We start from the raw sequence: 13,911 nt of genomic DNA on the forward strand, positions 1-13,911 counted from the left end.
ACTTTTTTCACTGTTTGCTTGTTGCACATTGTGGTACAGTCACCAAGCGTTTACTGGAAATCCTTGGCTACTTTGGATACCAATGTCACAAACAGGGAACACTGGGAATGCATCCTCATTGCACTTCAATGCTGCGGATGCTGAGAGGATTCTATTCACAGACACTGACGATCTAGCCTTTAACAGGGACACCCCTGAGGAGATTTATGTCGATTTACTGAAGTTGAGAAAGCGTGAGATTGAGTTGTCACTACATGGACAAACTCTCTCACAGTATTACAAAGAGGCACTTATCCCCCGAGGATTTAGGTTATACAATCAACCAACACTTGGGAGACATAACAGTGACTTTTGTAACAAATGGTGCAATGTGTTAAATAAATGCTCCCATGACCTCATGTTACTAGTAATAGAACAAACGGGGTTTGATTTGGAAATTATTAGAACAGAGATTGCGGAGCTACACAGGACAGCACCTTACAAAGAACTTGAGACACCAGACTGCAACCTTCTGCCCAAACTTGAGAAGGAAATTGAGACTTTCAAGACCAGTCTGCTTAAATTCAAAAAGCAGAAATATAAGCTTGTTAAACAAGATTATAAAGAGAGCAGAGTGTACCCGTGGTATTCAAGGATAGAACCCAGGAGATTTCGGCAGCAACAGCAGCGAAGGGGAGGAGGTAGGAGACCCCCGGCCCACTATACAGACATCGAGACGCCGTCACAGACATCAGCGAGCAACTCGGAGACCGCTGTGTTAGGTAACCCACCTCCCAACTACCTTGCAAGGGGAGAGAGAAACCGCCGCCCTCCAAAAAACCTCTACGACCCACCCGCCGGGGTGGGAGAAAGAGGGGGAAGACGAAGACCCCCAAAGTGAACAATGGGACGGTAGTCTTCAATCTATCCAACCACACACTTACGACTGCAGAATCATAGCTCCTCAATCGTGGCTTATCATTTGTCCCAACTCTCACACAAGATTTATTCAAGTGGCAAGTTGATATGTTCCGCCTCAGGAGGCAACTACGCCTTAGGGACCATTTCATCAGACATCCATCCAGCACAGACGAGACCAACCCTACACCACTACCGAAGCCATCGCTCAGATGCAAGAGCACCTTCGATCCACCTTCAACTAACCCGTCCATCAGCACTTTCAACAGGATCCTCAAAAGGGATACCAATGAGTTTATTGAAAAACAGAAAATCTCTTTTCACAATCTCTCTAAGGAAGAGAAACTGGCCATCAGATCACTCTCTGAGGACGCTGACCTGGTTATCAGGCCAGCAGATAAAGGAGGTGGCATTGTCCTACTGAACAGAACCTACTATGTCGCAGAAGCCATGTCCCAATTAGCGGACACTACCTGTTATGAACAACTCATAGCCATGTCCTCGAATTCCATTTCTATACACCCTCCCGAAGGTGCATAAATCACTGTCCACACCGCCAGGAAGGCCAATCATCTCAGCTAGGGGTTCCCTCTGCCAGCCTCTGTCACAGCTCGTGGACTTGTACCTCCAACCAGTTGTGAAGAGCATCAGGAGCTTCATAGCAGATACCAGTGACTTCCTACGTAAGATACAGACCTTCCAGCAAGTCCCTGAGGGGGCACTACTTGTGACACTTGATGTCACAAGTCTCTATACAAACATTCCCCATACATTGGGGCTACCAGCATGCCGGGAAGCACTACGCTGCAGTGAAGTCTATGAGGGACCACCTACAGAGTTTATTCTGCTCTTGATGGAAACGATTTTAACCAAGAATTACTTCCTTTTCGAAGGCCGCTTCTTTCTACAGCGCCAGGGTACCGCTATGGGCTCGAATATGGCACCAGCTTACGCCAACCTGGTTATGGTGGCCTATGAAGAGAAGCACATCTTAGGAAGTACTGCATACAGTGGTGACATTGCCCTATACGTACGTTATATAGACGACCTCTTCCTGATCTGGACGGGTGGTGAAGACAAACTTCTGAAATTTGTGGATGGACTGAATGCCATCCCCGGGACGATCAGATTCACAATCAATTTTAGTGACAAGTTTATAAACTACCTGGATGTCACTGTAATGATTAACCATGGAAAGCTGTCAACAAAGATTTATACCAAAGAATCAGATAAGAATACACTGTTGGCAGCATCCAGCTTCCACCCAGAGCCCCTGAAACGAGGACTACCCTACTCACAGCTCCTTAGAGTGGTCAGAATCACGTCAGATCCAGATACTACCAAAGTGGCACTGGATACCATGAGAGACAAATTCCTGGAAAGAGGCTATGATATGAAAGAAGTTGATGCAGCGGTGAAGAAGGTGATGAATTTAAAAAGGGAGGACCTTTTGGTTTCCAAAACAATTGATGACAGGAGTCCCGACAAAAGGATGAACTTTGTCAGTACTTATACGGTGGCTTCCAAAAACATCAGGAGAACCATCAACCAACACTGGCATCTTGTCTCAAGTGATCCAGTGCTTTCAAGGGAGATCACTGAACCACCCAGATTTGCGTATAGAAGAGGCCCAAACCTGCGGGACCTACTGGTCAAAACTGCCCCTAATCCCATCACCTCCTCTAAGCACTGCTGGCTGAAACAGAAGAAAGGCACGTTTAAATGTGGTGGATGTGTAAACTGCCAGTTTCTTATCACTGGTCCAAAGTTCCATAATCCCATCAACGGCGAATCCTTCAGCATCAGATTCCATCTGGACTGCAACAGTAAGTTCGTCATCTATGCCTTGCAATGCCCCTGCAAAAAGCTGTATGTGGGTAAAACGACCCGCATGCTAAAAGAAAGACTGAATCAACATAGATCGTCTATCAAAAAAAGTACGGATCCGACCGCTACCCAATGTGACCTAAAAAACCTTCCTGTCGCGAGACATTTTAAAGAACAGCATCATAGAGTCATTGACCTAAAATGTGTTCTACTGGATCATATTCCCCCCTGAGATATGGAGGCGACAGGGAGCGAATACTCCTCCAAAGGGAACTTGCATGGATTTTCAGGCTTAAGTGTTTAGCCCCACAGGGCTTAAATGAAGATTTTAAAATGGGTGTCTTTCTTTAACCCATTGACTTGTCCCAGTGACTTGATGTATACTCTAGCACTCTCTGAGCACCGCCGTGTACTCTGGGGGACCTGATTTCTGCGCCGCCGAGCGCCGTCATCCCTGATGGGATTTATTATTATTATTTATGTTATACTCCCATACTAGATGTCTGATTATGCGCCGCCGTGCGTTCTTATATCTGTGTCTAAAATATGGGCTACTTACTGAATGGCATATATTACTGTTAGCAACACCGCCGTGTGTTAGGTTGTATATAGTCTCGTTTGCCAGAATTTATAATTGATTTTGCCATATTGTCCCATTGTATCTAGGTTAGCAGACATAGATTTATGACATTGTGAAGTGTCACGGCCTTTTTAACACATTTTTTGACATTGGTCGACATGGAAAAGCCGACACCGCTAGCGTGTCGACTTTATGGACGGTTAACCTGCCTGGCTTGTAACCGGCATCACTGGTTACAGATCTCATTGTGAGTCCACCCAAGCGTGTCTGTGTTGATTTATTTGTTGTTATGCCTTGCAAGACAGCCAGCCCTCTGTAACGGCGCACTAATGAGCTGCGATTCACCGCTGGTTACCCCCACCTCACCCGCACACATCACACATAGCCGTCCACTTCGGCACCACGACTGTACACGCAGAGACAGCTGTGTCATAGCATTAGGAAGCGAACAGGAACCTCCCGGCGGCAGCAATAGGCTGCTTAGCTAGGGAATCCTGATGATGCCTCTACAGAGCCGCGCCCCTTGTCTCCGGCTGTCACTCACTGTAGCTGACGTCATGACAACGTCAGTGGAGGTATGGCTAGCCTCCTTCTCATGTTTTTGGCGCAATTTGAATGTATTTAATGCTTCACCTCTGATGAAAACTGCTGCCATGCAGTTGAAACGGCTGTCAGGTGTTGTGCAATAATGCTTGCATTCACTTCATATCCGTGTGCTGGTTCCAATCCTTTCCTGTAAGAGGGGGTAAGTGCTTTCATGTTTCTCATATGTACCTGGCACCGGACTATTAACAATTACCTGCATTGAGTGCCATCCTGTGACACATCATTCTATATATATATATATATATATACAGTATATATATATATATATATATATATATATATATATATATATATATGCCAGGGCGACACGTCCCTGTGTTGCACCCAGAGTGAGGCTTGGACTCCCCGGGCGTTCCACAGCGTGAGGCGGAGGCTGATGAAGTCAGAGGGAGAAGCCGGAAACCTGAGAGGTAACAGAGCTCCATCTATGGTGTCCGAGGTAGCAAAGCGCGGTAATGGTGGACGTTAGAGACAGCCAGCACGGGAGACCACAGGTGAGTGACGCAATGTGCTAATGAGGCGGGGGCGGGTTTTCCCTGTATAGTGTTTGGTATTTATTCTGTCACATTGCACTGTGTGAGTTGTTCCCTGAGGACAGGCTCAGCCCGAAACATGTTGGAGTCACAATAAAAGTCATTTTGCATCACTAAAAATCAGAGAGTGCCGCCTATATCCAAACCAGCTTCTACAGGGACCCAAACGTCCAATTAGGAGGGCACCGGGTCACTAAAGAAGTGGATACCAGCAGGAGTGCCGGGCATCTGGGACTACTATATATATATCTTATCTGTTGGCTTTTTTGTACATTGTTCACGCTATTATGGCAATCCTATTCTGAGAAAAAGCACTAGCTTTGAAACGTCGTCAGTCATGTATTAATATTTCCTATTTATTATGCACTAAAATGAACTTTTCTACATGAAATCCTGTGAGTGCCGCCTCCTAATCCATTCCGTCGCTGGTGCAGCAGCAGGAGGGGATAACCGCTTGTATATTATTCAATTGGAAGGCACCCCGGTATTGCCTAAAGATCATCTAGAGTGCCAGTCCACCTAACTGCTGTATATATATATATATATATATATATATATATATATATATATATATATATATATATATACATAAACATATATACACCAAAAAAAACAAAAAAAGCAATAATGTGCTTTAAGAGTAATTTAATGAAAAATAAAATATAACTTTTACAATTATTGATAAAAATCTGTGAAATACTAGTTAGGACTTTTACCTTAATAATGATTAACTTAAAATAGGGGGGGGGCGGACAAAAATGTTGTGCCTTGGAGTGGCCTGACCCTTAAATTCACCCCTGATACGGTCACTAGGTCTCCAGTAACTAATTCAACAAGCATTAGGTCGACACCACTAGGTTGATGTGGATGAAGGTCGACATGACTAAAGGTCGATGTGAGTTAGGCCGACAGGTCATTAGGTGGACACAAGCATTCGGACGACATGGGGAAGATCGACAGTACAAAGGTCAACATGGTTCTTTTTTGACATGTGCCGACAGGTGGTATTTCATTCCCTACCATCCACTAGGGCATGGTGGGATAATAAAATAGAGTGCCGAGCGTACCAAGGCACCGTGTCCGAAGCATGGCGAGTGCAACGAGCCATGCAAGTGTCCATGTTTCAGTGTCCATGTCAACTGGGACAAAAAAAAGTGAATAACCCCATGTTGACCTTTTGACTGTCGACCTTCCCATTGTTGACCTAATGCTTGTGTCGACCTAATTACCTTTCGACCTAATCCATGTTGACATTAAGTCACCGCTTACAAATCCACTGAAAAATCTTTTAAAAAGTGCATTATAACTTTAAAAAAAAACAAAGATGAACTGTTCTTTTCTTTTACTGTAGAATATGTCAGAAATTAAAATCCACTAACCAATAACCGCATTTCACTAAATCAGTTGAATTTAATTTCAGGTTGCATTTAAGCACTTAACATTAAGTGATATTTTTATCACACTGTTGAAATATACTTTAGGTATAGTCTATCTGTAGCCTCAGGCTGAACACTTTACAGCTGCTTGTGTCAGCATTTCATTGCCCTCTCAACTTTGTTACTCTGAAGTTTCTTTCATGCAGGGGCAAGTCCACCTTTGTTGTTTGCATTCTAAATACAATCACCACCTGGCTGGTGAGAAACATAATAAATTTAACCCCCTTATAGACTTGCATTAAGTGGTTTCAAGTCATATTTTACATTAAAGAGTTAAAAAAATATAATACAGGTCACACCAGTCCTGTTCATATAGCACTTTTATGCTTAAGTGTGCTCAGAGCAGTTATATTTGTGGTGAACATACACATTCGTTCAGTTATTTGGTTTGTCTTTGTCATTTTCATGCCTGAAACAAAGAGAGACATTTTCTTTGTAAGATTGCAGGTAGTAATTAACTTTTAATTAAAAAAAGGGATTAAACAAGGCTTTCATAGTTAAGCCCCGCCCCATGCACACTAGAGAATACCGCAACAGATATAACAACTTCTGCTGTCCAATTTGGCTATATAGGCAGTGACCTGCATGTTCAGTGGGCCCCGGTGACGTCACTGAATTATATAGTTTACCGATATCATTCAATGTGAACGTACAATATCGGCCACCCGTGGCCGATATTGTCAACTATATAGACCGCTCCCAACATTGCATAATGTGTATTCTCAGACGCAGGAGCGTATCATTAATGGAGCGTCTGAGATGCTCCTGCGTGTCAAACAGATGGAGCGCCTCGCCGCCAGTGCCAGCATGATCCCCTCTCCGACTAAGAGAGGGGATCATGCTGGCGCTAGCGGTGTGAGAGAAGCACTGACTAGGCTTCCAAGGGACGCCGGGGACAGAGATGCTTTTCCCGGCAACAGCACGCTAGTTACTTGTGTAGTTTCACGGCGCCAGCCTATGCTGATAACGCAGCTTATGCTGCTGCCATGAAACTACACAAGTAAGGCAGCCGTTGGGCTACGCTGATAACGTAGCTTAGCCTGCCGCAGGCAGCTGCTGGGCTACGCTCTTAGAGTAGCTTCAAACGTAGCGTAAGCTGGCTCCGTGCGTAGCGTAAGCTGGCGCCGTGAAACTACACAAGTACCATATATATATATATATATATATATATATATATATATATATATTTGATATATAAAGCATTATGTAGTTTGCTTGTGTCTAGTTTGCTTGTGCTGTGTGCTGCACTGTGATAATATAAAACTAAACTGCACGTGTATCATATACTGTAATTACCACTTAATGAGCAACCTTTCTCACAGCTTCCTCTGGGTGCTCCATATGAATTTCCTGATTGTACCGACATTGAAGCTGTTTCGTCTTGCTATTATCCAGCCTGTTATAAAAGCAGCTGGTGCTTCAATGTCTGGTCTCCTTATAGCAGCTTGGGTCCCAAAGGAGCATAAGAGGATTGATGCCCTGGCCCTCTTGACCTGGGGTTCGGTAGTAGATGGAATCACAGTGACCCCTCTTGCTATGCCACTTGGGAAGAGCATTCCATCATTTTTATTGCTGTTTAATTTTATGTTGTCCAAAAAAGCAGTATGACTGTTCCCACACATAAATGCAAATATAGATAAATAAAAAGTGTACCAAGTGGAGTTCTTAAGTCAATAGCACATATTATATTGTGATGCAGTGCTGTGTATTAGCTTTTACAAATACAGGCAAAAGAGTAAAGTCATTTGTTACAAATGGGTCCTTTATTCTAATATATATACACAGTATAAATACAGATAGATAGATAGATAGATAGATAGATAGATAGATAGATAGATAGATAGATAGATAGATAGATAGATAGATAGAGGGACAGATAGATAGAGAATAATTAAGCAAATACTGTACATATATATATATATATATATATATATATATATATACTGTGTATATATATATATATATATATATATATATATATATATATATATATATATATACTGTGTGTGTAAAGCATGAAAAGGTTCAAAATTTTAAAAAGTGTGAAAAACTCATGTCAACCTTTTCATGTGCTGGCTTTTTCAATGGCTACCATTTTCTACCTACTACATGTTGGCCTTTTGTTGTCGACCTATTGACTGTCGACCTAGACACTCTTGACCTATCATCTGGATACCATGTATCCAGATGACTTATAATCGCTAAGGATAATGGACACCAATCTGTCCTTTCATACGGGACTGTCGCAGCGCAGCTTCCGGGTAGCAGCCGGATCTTACCACTGCAGAGGACGGCTGCTGTACTGTGGCCATCCCGTCCTGACAGGTCAGTGTGTGCTGGGGGCGATAGGCTGGTTTCACACACTCCGGCTCCTGCCGGACGGTGAAATCCCACACGGCCAGGGAGCCGTGCCGCACACAGTACTTTATCATGGAAGGGATGGCCACAGCCCAGCAGCCGTCCCTTCCAGTGGCGGGATCCGGCCGCAGCCGGGCGGCCGGGCCATGGCCGTCCCGTGTGAATGGACATGTCCATTCACAACTAATGTGTGTGGCACGGCTCCCTGGCCGTGCGGGATTTCACCGTCCAGCAGTAGCCGGAGTGTGTGAAACCGGCCATAGATCATCGGTCATCAGTCAGTTGGTGTGCGGTTTTAGCTCTCCACCGCCACCAAACTAACGTTACTTTAGTTTCCACCCTCAAATATTACACAGTGCATGTGAAAGGAACAACTGTCAGGCAAAAAGCAGGAAAAAGTGTGTCCGGCTTTTTGCCTTCCGGTTAAAACCGATGTGTGTGAAACAGCCCTTAGGGCCATGGTGGGAATCGAACCTGGGACCTCAGCGCTGTGAGGCAGTATTGATAACCTTTACACCACAGGTCTTCAACCTGTGGCCCTCCAGATATTGTGGAACTACATGTCCCAGCATGCCCTGGGGTTTAAAATGTGGCAATGCATGTTGGAACATGTAGTTTCACAACATCTGGAGGGCCACAGGTTGAAGACCCATGCTTTACACCATCCATGCTGCCCCACTAGTCATAATTATGACAGAACTAAAATTTATTTAGGTGTAATGATTGAAGATTCAAATGCAGAAGCTTAATGAGGGGATGTTGAAAAGAAACTTAAATTTAAAGTTCAAGCGTAAAGCCAGGGAATGTAAAATGGGGGATTCACTAAGTGTATATACAGTACAACGTGCTAATGAAAAGGTATGTAGTGCCTGATTAAACATGTAAAATAAATATGCTTTGTGGGAGATTATTAACGTAGTCCATAATGTGAAGTTAATATACACCTTGGGCACTAATAAAACTATCACGCGTCTCATTATAAACTGCTGTAATACCAAAAGATTAACAAAAAAAAGTGTAAGAAGCAAAACAATCTTTCGAAACCATCTTGCAAAATGATAAACAATTAGTGTCACTATCACTGTGGTTCCATGTTCTTCTTGTTCTCAAATCTGTTTTCTTTCTGTGTTCGTTGATTATTTAAAAAACACAGAGAATACAGAAATAGCTCTGCATGTTTTTTCCCATCTCAGAGCTGATAGTCTTCCAACTAATTGCTGCAAAGCCACATTTTACATTTCTGCACCTCTGTGATGATTTACGCGTTCCAGAAAAACTGTTTGGGTAATGGAAGTTGTCAACATGCGTTTTGTGGTGCCAATCTGCTCGTTTAACATCAGAATATAATACATGCTCAAGCTACAATGGTTTCATCTGTCAGCCTAACTGCAATATAGATCCTAAGCTTTCCATGACACTGTTAAGGTAATACGAACCATTTGGAGTGTCAATACAATGTAACTAAAGATTTAAAAGAAAATTATATTTTACATAGTCAGTTCAGATTATGTGATTTGAACAAGTTTGTGGTCTGGCAGCGTTTAACTTGATCAGAGCTTTATTGATGCTTTGGCCATAATAGGTAATTTGGAGGTAACCCTTGCTATCTCAGCCAAGTTAGTTTTTACTCTAAGTTACCCAAGTTCATTTTGCAGTCAGAAAAAGCTAAATTGTCAATTATGCACTCTCAGTCATTTCCAAAATTGGTAATAAGGGTACAAAACGTCTTTGCCTTACTCAAATCAAGTTTCTTGCTACATATATTAACCCTTTGAGCACCAACATCTCTGTGTGAATAGCCACTAAAAATGCCAGCGTCGCTCACATTTGTTATATAAAATTACATTTATGAAAGTAAAAATAGATTATATTTCCTATATATGGTAAACATTACAGGTCATTACGATGAATAACAATTTTTTGCTTAGCAATTTTCACACCTATTTTGATAAATGTATTCTTTTGTCAGTAGTTCAAAAAAGAAAAGTTCTGAAAATCTAAGTTTTAAAGATTCTGCATTTAATTGAACAACTTATATTACTGTAGTGTTTGTTCTGTTGTGTTAGGTGCAGCAGGTAACAGCAGCTGTTTTGGTGAATGCTCACTATCGGACTGTGCGCAGTTACATTTCGCTGCTGGTGTTTCTGTTTTGCTATGCATCCAAGAAGCTTGTGGTCTTGTGTATTTTATGTGCTCTTTGCTCATCTGGAGGTTGGTCTCATTTTGGGATTTAAATTGCGCCAGCTGCATTTTATAGCAGGCTTCTGTGGGATCACTTTGCCGGTTATAGCTTTCACGCGCCAGCTCTTACAGTATATCAGCTATGTAGCCTGGTTTCCTAACACCTGCCAGGGACTAAGGGGTAAATTTACTAAGATGTTAGTTAAATTGAAGATAGGATGTTGCCCGTAGCAACCAACCAGATTCTAGAACTCTCCAAGCCAACCCGTGGCTCTCAGCTGTTGTGAAAGTCCCAGCATGCCTTGCCACAAATTTGCTAATGGGAATACTAAAACTATGGTACAGTAAGCTGGTTTTAAATCAGAGCCAAAGGTTGGCCGGGCGTGTTCTAGAAGTTGCTAAATAAATAATAAGTAAAACCTGATTGGTTGCTTATTTACTAAAGTGCAGGTTTATAAAAGTGGAGATGTTGCCAAAAGCAACCAATCAGGCACTAGCTAGTATATTTTTTTGCGGGACAGTCACTCAGGGGGGGAGGGGGCAGTTGGGAGTCCCCTTGGCATGGACAACAGCTCTCTGGGGGCCAGATGTAACTTCAAAAAGTGATAAAATGGAGAGTGATAAACAGCCAACCAATCAGCTCCTACCTGCTTTGTTACAGCATACCTCCCAACTATCTTATTTCCTAAATCGGGACCTGCAGCACCGAAGGTGCGAGCGGCCAAAAAAGGGGTGGGGCTATGGTGTGGATGGGCATGGCATCTGGAAATGGGAGAGTGGCCCAGCCCCAAGACCCCTATTTTTAGCATTTTCGGCTCCCTTTGCGACTGGGAAGCCACCTGCTCAACTCACTGCCCTCCCTCCTGCCTTCATTGAAGATATCACAGATGTTCTACAGAGCAAAGTAGCGGTGATCTCTGGCTCCCCCAACTTTCCCTGCAAGTTAGACATTTCCAGCTGTTGTAGGGACAGTGGGACAGTCTCCAAATAGTGGGACTATCCTGCTGTAATCGGGACAGTTGGGAGTTATGTCACAGGCTGGGTTTGAAAAACAAACTGATTGGCTGTTTGCTCCACTTCACATCTGGCCTTTAGTGCTTGCTATGCACCCACAGTGATGGGAAATGGGGGCATGGAGTCCTGATTTTTTTTGCCTGAAAAGTTGGGAGTTATTCAAAATGTTAAGTAGAGGCTGATTGGTTGCTATGGGCGACATCTCCACTTCTATAAACCCACACTTTAGTATATAATATATACCCCTCAGAGTCTACATTGATTGCAGTTTGCCCTGTGAACCAGATTCTGCTCCGTATGCTGCCGGGGCCGATTTTTGGCTTTGTTACTCTGATTCTGCACTAAGCGCCCACTACACTGACTTTTCTTTTTCACCCGATCTCCTTGGCTAATATAGGCCCTTATTCTGATTGATGCGGACTTTACCGCGTACTTACGGATCGCGTCTTTATGACGTCTGCGCATGCGTGGAGAACGCTACGCGCATGTGCCACGCCTTGACTCGGTACCAGTTCGGCCAAATCCCGTCCAAAACTGTTCACCGCTATCAGTCGGGAAATAGGGGCGTATTATGGGCGTCATGCGGAATGACACATGGGCGTAGTTTCAAAGTGGGCAAAACGGGGCGGAAACATGGGCGGACACGGGGGAGTACACTTATGTTGGGGGGCGTACATTCGGAAACCACTCCGAATGCACGCGATGAAAAAAGGGCAGAAATGTGCGGTGTCCACAAGTGTACTATTGCTTTGCGGACACCACTCGTTCATGCGGTAGGCGAACGTACGCCTAATGACTACAACCATTAACACCTGAACCCAATAGAATCTACTCCTTTACTCATTACTCACTAATAGGACGCTTGTCAGTGCTTTAATTGAAACCATTGCTGCTTCAAGGAACCCGTACTAAACACCCACATATGCTGTACTTGTCAGACACTTTCAAACTGCTAACAATGGACATGACAGAATATTAATACTAGCAATACACATGTGTATTTGACATGTACTCATGAAACCACACATTTTGGGTAAAGTAAACACATTTATTTATATTCATGTCACAGTCAAGTTTATGAGGATAGGTAATTGAATAAGTGGGTCATGTGATGTATTGCAGAAGATACTTCATAGTGGGTTGTTTGGCGGAAATCCTCCGCTTACGTGCGGTAGCACCGCTTGGCTCCCGTTCGGATGCGGTATTCCCGAGCATACTCTGTAATACTCTGTAATACCGTGCCGAATCGGAGTGTTTCTCCCGCACACGCATGATTTGTATGTCGTCCGTAAACACGCCCTGTTCTTAAAGAGTGAGTCCGTCCGAATGCGGAGGACACGTGGGCGTTTTTACGGACGATGGCCGCATGCGGAAAAACACCGTGGCGTGCGGACCGCTCCGTAAGAATGCGGGAATTTCCGCACAGATCAGAATAAGGGCCATAGTGCTTTTCCTGTTGAGTTTTGCTACTACTGCAAGCTACAGCTTGGTTTTTGCTTTACTTTTGCATTGCGGAGCAGCAGTTATTCTGCTCTCTCTTGTCGTGTTACCTGGGGTATTACATTTTGCATATATATCCTGCTTAGTAGCCTCAGATGTAGCCTGGCATCTCTATGTTTAATACTGAAGTGTGCCTGCTAAGGATGAGTATACATAAGAATGATCTCGGAACCAATATGTTGTCTCCCACCAAATCGGACAACATATCACCTGGATTATTCAGTGCGTGCCTGCCCCTCTATTTTATTCTCCCATCACGCCCTAGTGGGTGGTAGCACATGAAATACCGCCTGTCAGCACATGTCAGCTCAAAAAACAGTGAAAAAACCGATGTCGGCCTTTTGAATGTCGACCTTGACCATGTGGACCTAATGCTTGTGTCGACCTAATGGCCCGTTGACCTAGACCAATGTTGACCTAGACCCATGTCGACCTTTCAGTATGTAGACCTAATGGTGTCGACCCAATGGTGTCCTAATGCTTCTCGACCTAATGACGTATCCCTTTTTTAGTATGTGGTGCTGCACAGCCAACCAGACAATATCTTGTATGATGTCATGCTGCTGAAAGCATCCTACATTGCAACGCTGTCCCTTGCATCATGCAACTGTATACGCACTTGCTAATGCTAAATCCCTTCAGCTGTTGGACCGAATGGGTACAACTCAATATAGTGTGTACCCTGCTTAAGTGCTTGGCACTGTACACTGCATCAATCTTCTGGTACATTGGAGAAGTACTTGATTAAAGCCAGGCACACACTACAGCAACTGGGATCTGTTCCAACATCCCCGTCAGGCCAGATCACCTGTACACACTGGAGTGATGTTAAAGGTGCAACTTCTAAGATCTCACCTCCATACTTTCCCTTTGAGGCATACTGCCCAACTTTGCTGCCCCTTCTTCCTTGTTCTCTGTTGTGGGTTTCAAATGGGAGGTGCGGGGTGCATCCAGGGAAAGCAGGGGACTTTCCCACCTC

The sequence above is a fragment of the Crinia signifera genome, chromosome 5 (genome assembly GCF_055691185.1).
Source record: "Crinia signifera chromosome 5, ASM5569118v1, whole genome shotgun sequence".
Classification (NCBI taxonomy): Eukaryota; Metazoa; Chordata; class Amphibia; order Anura; family Myobatrachidae; genus Crinia; species Crinia signifera.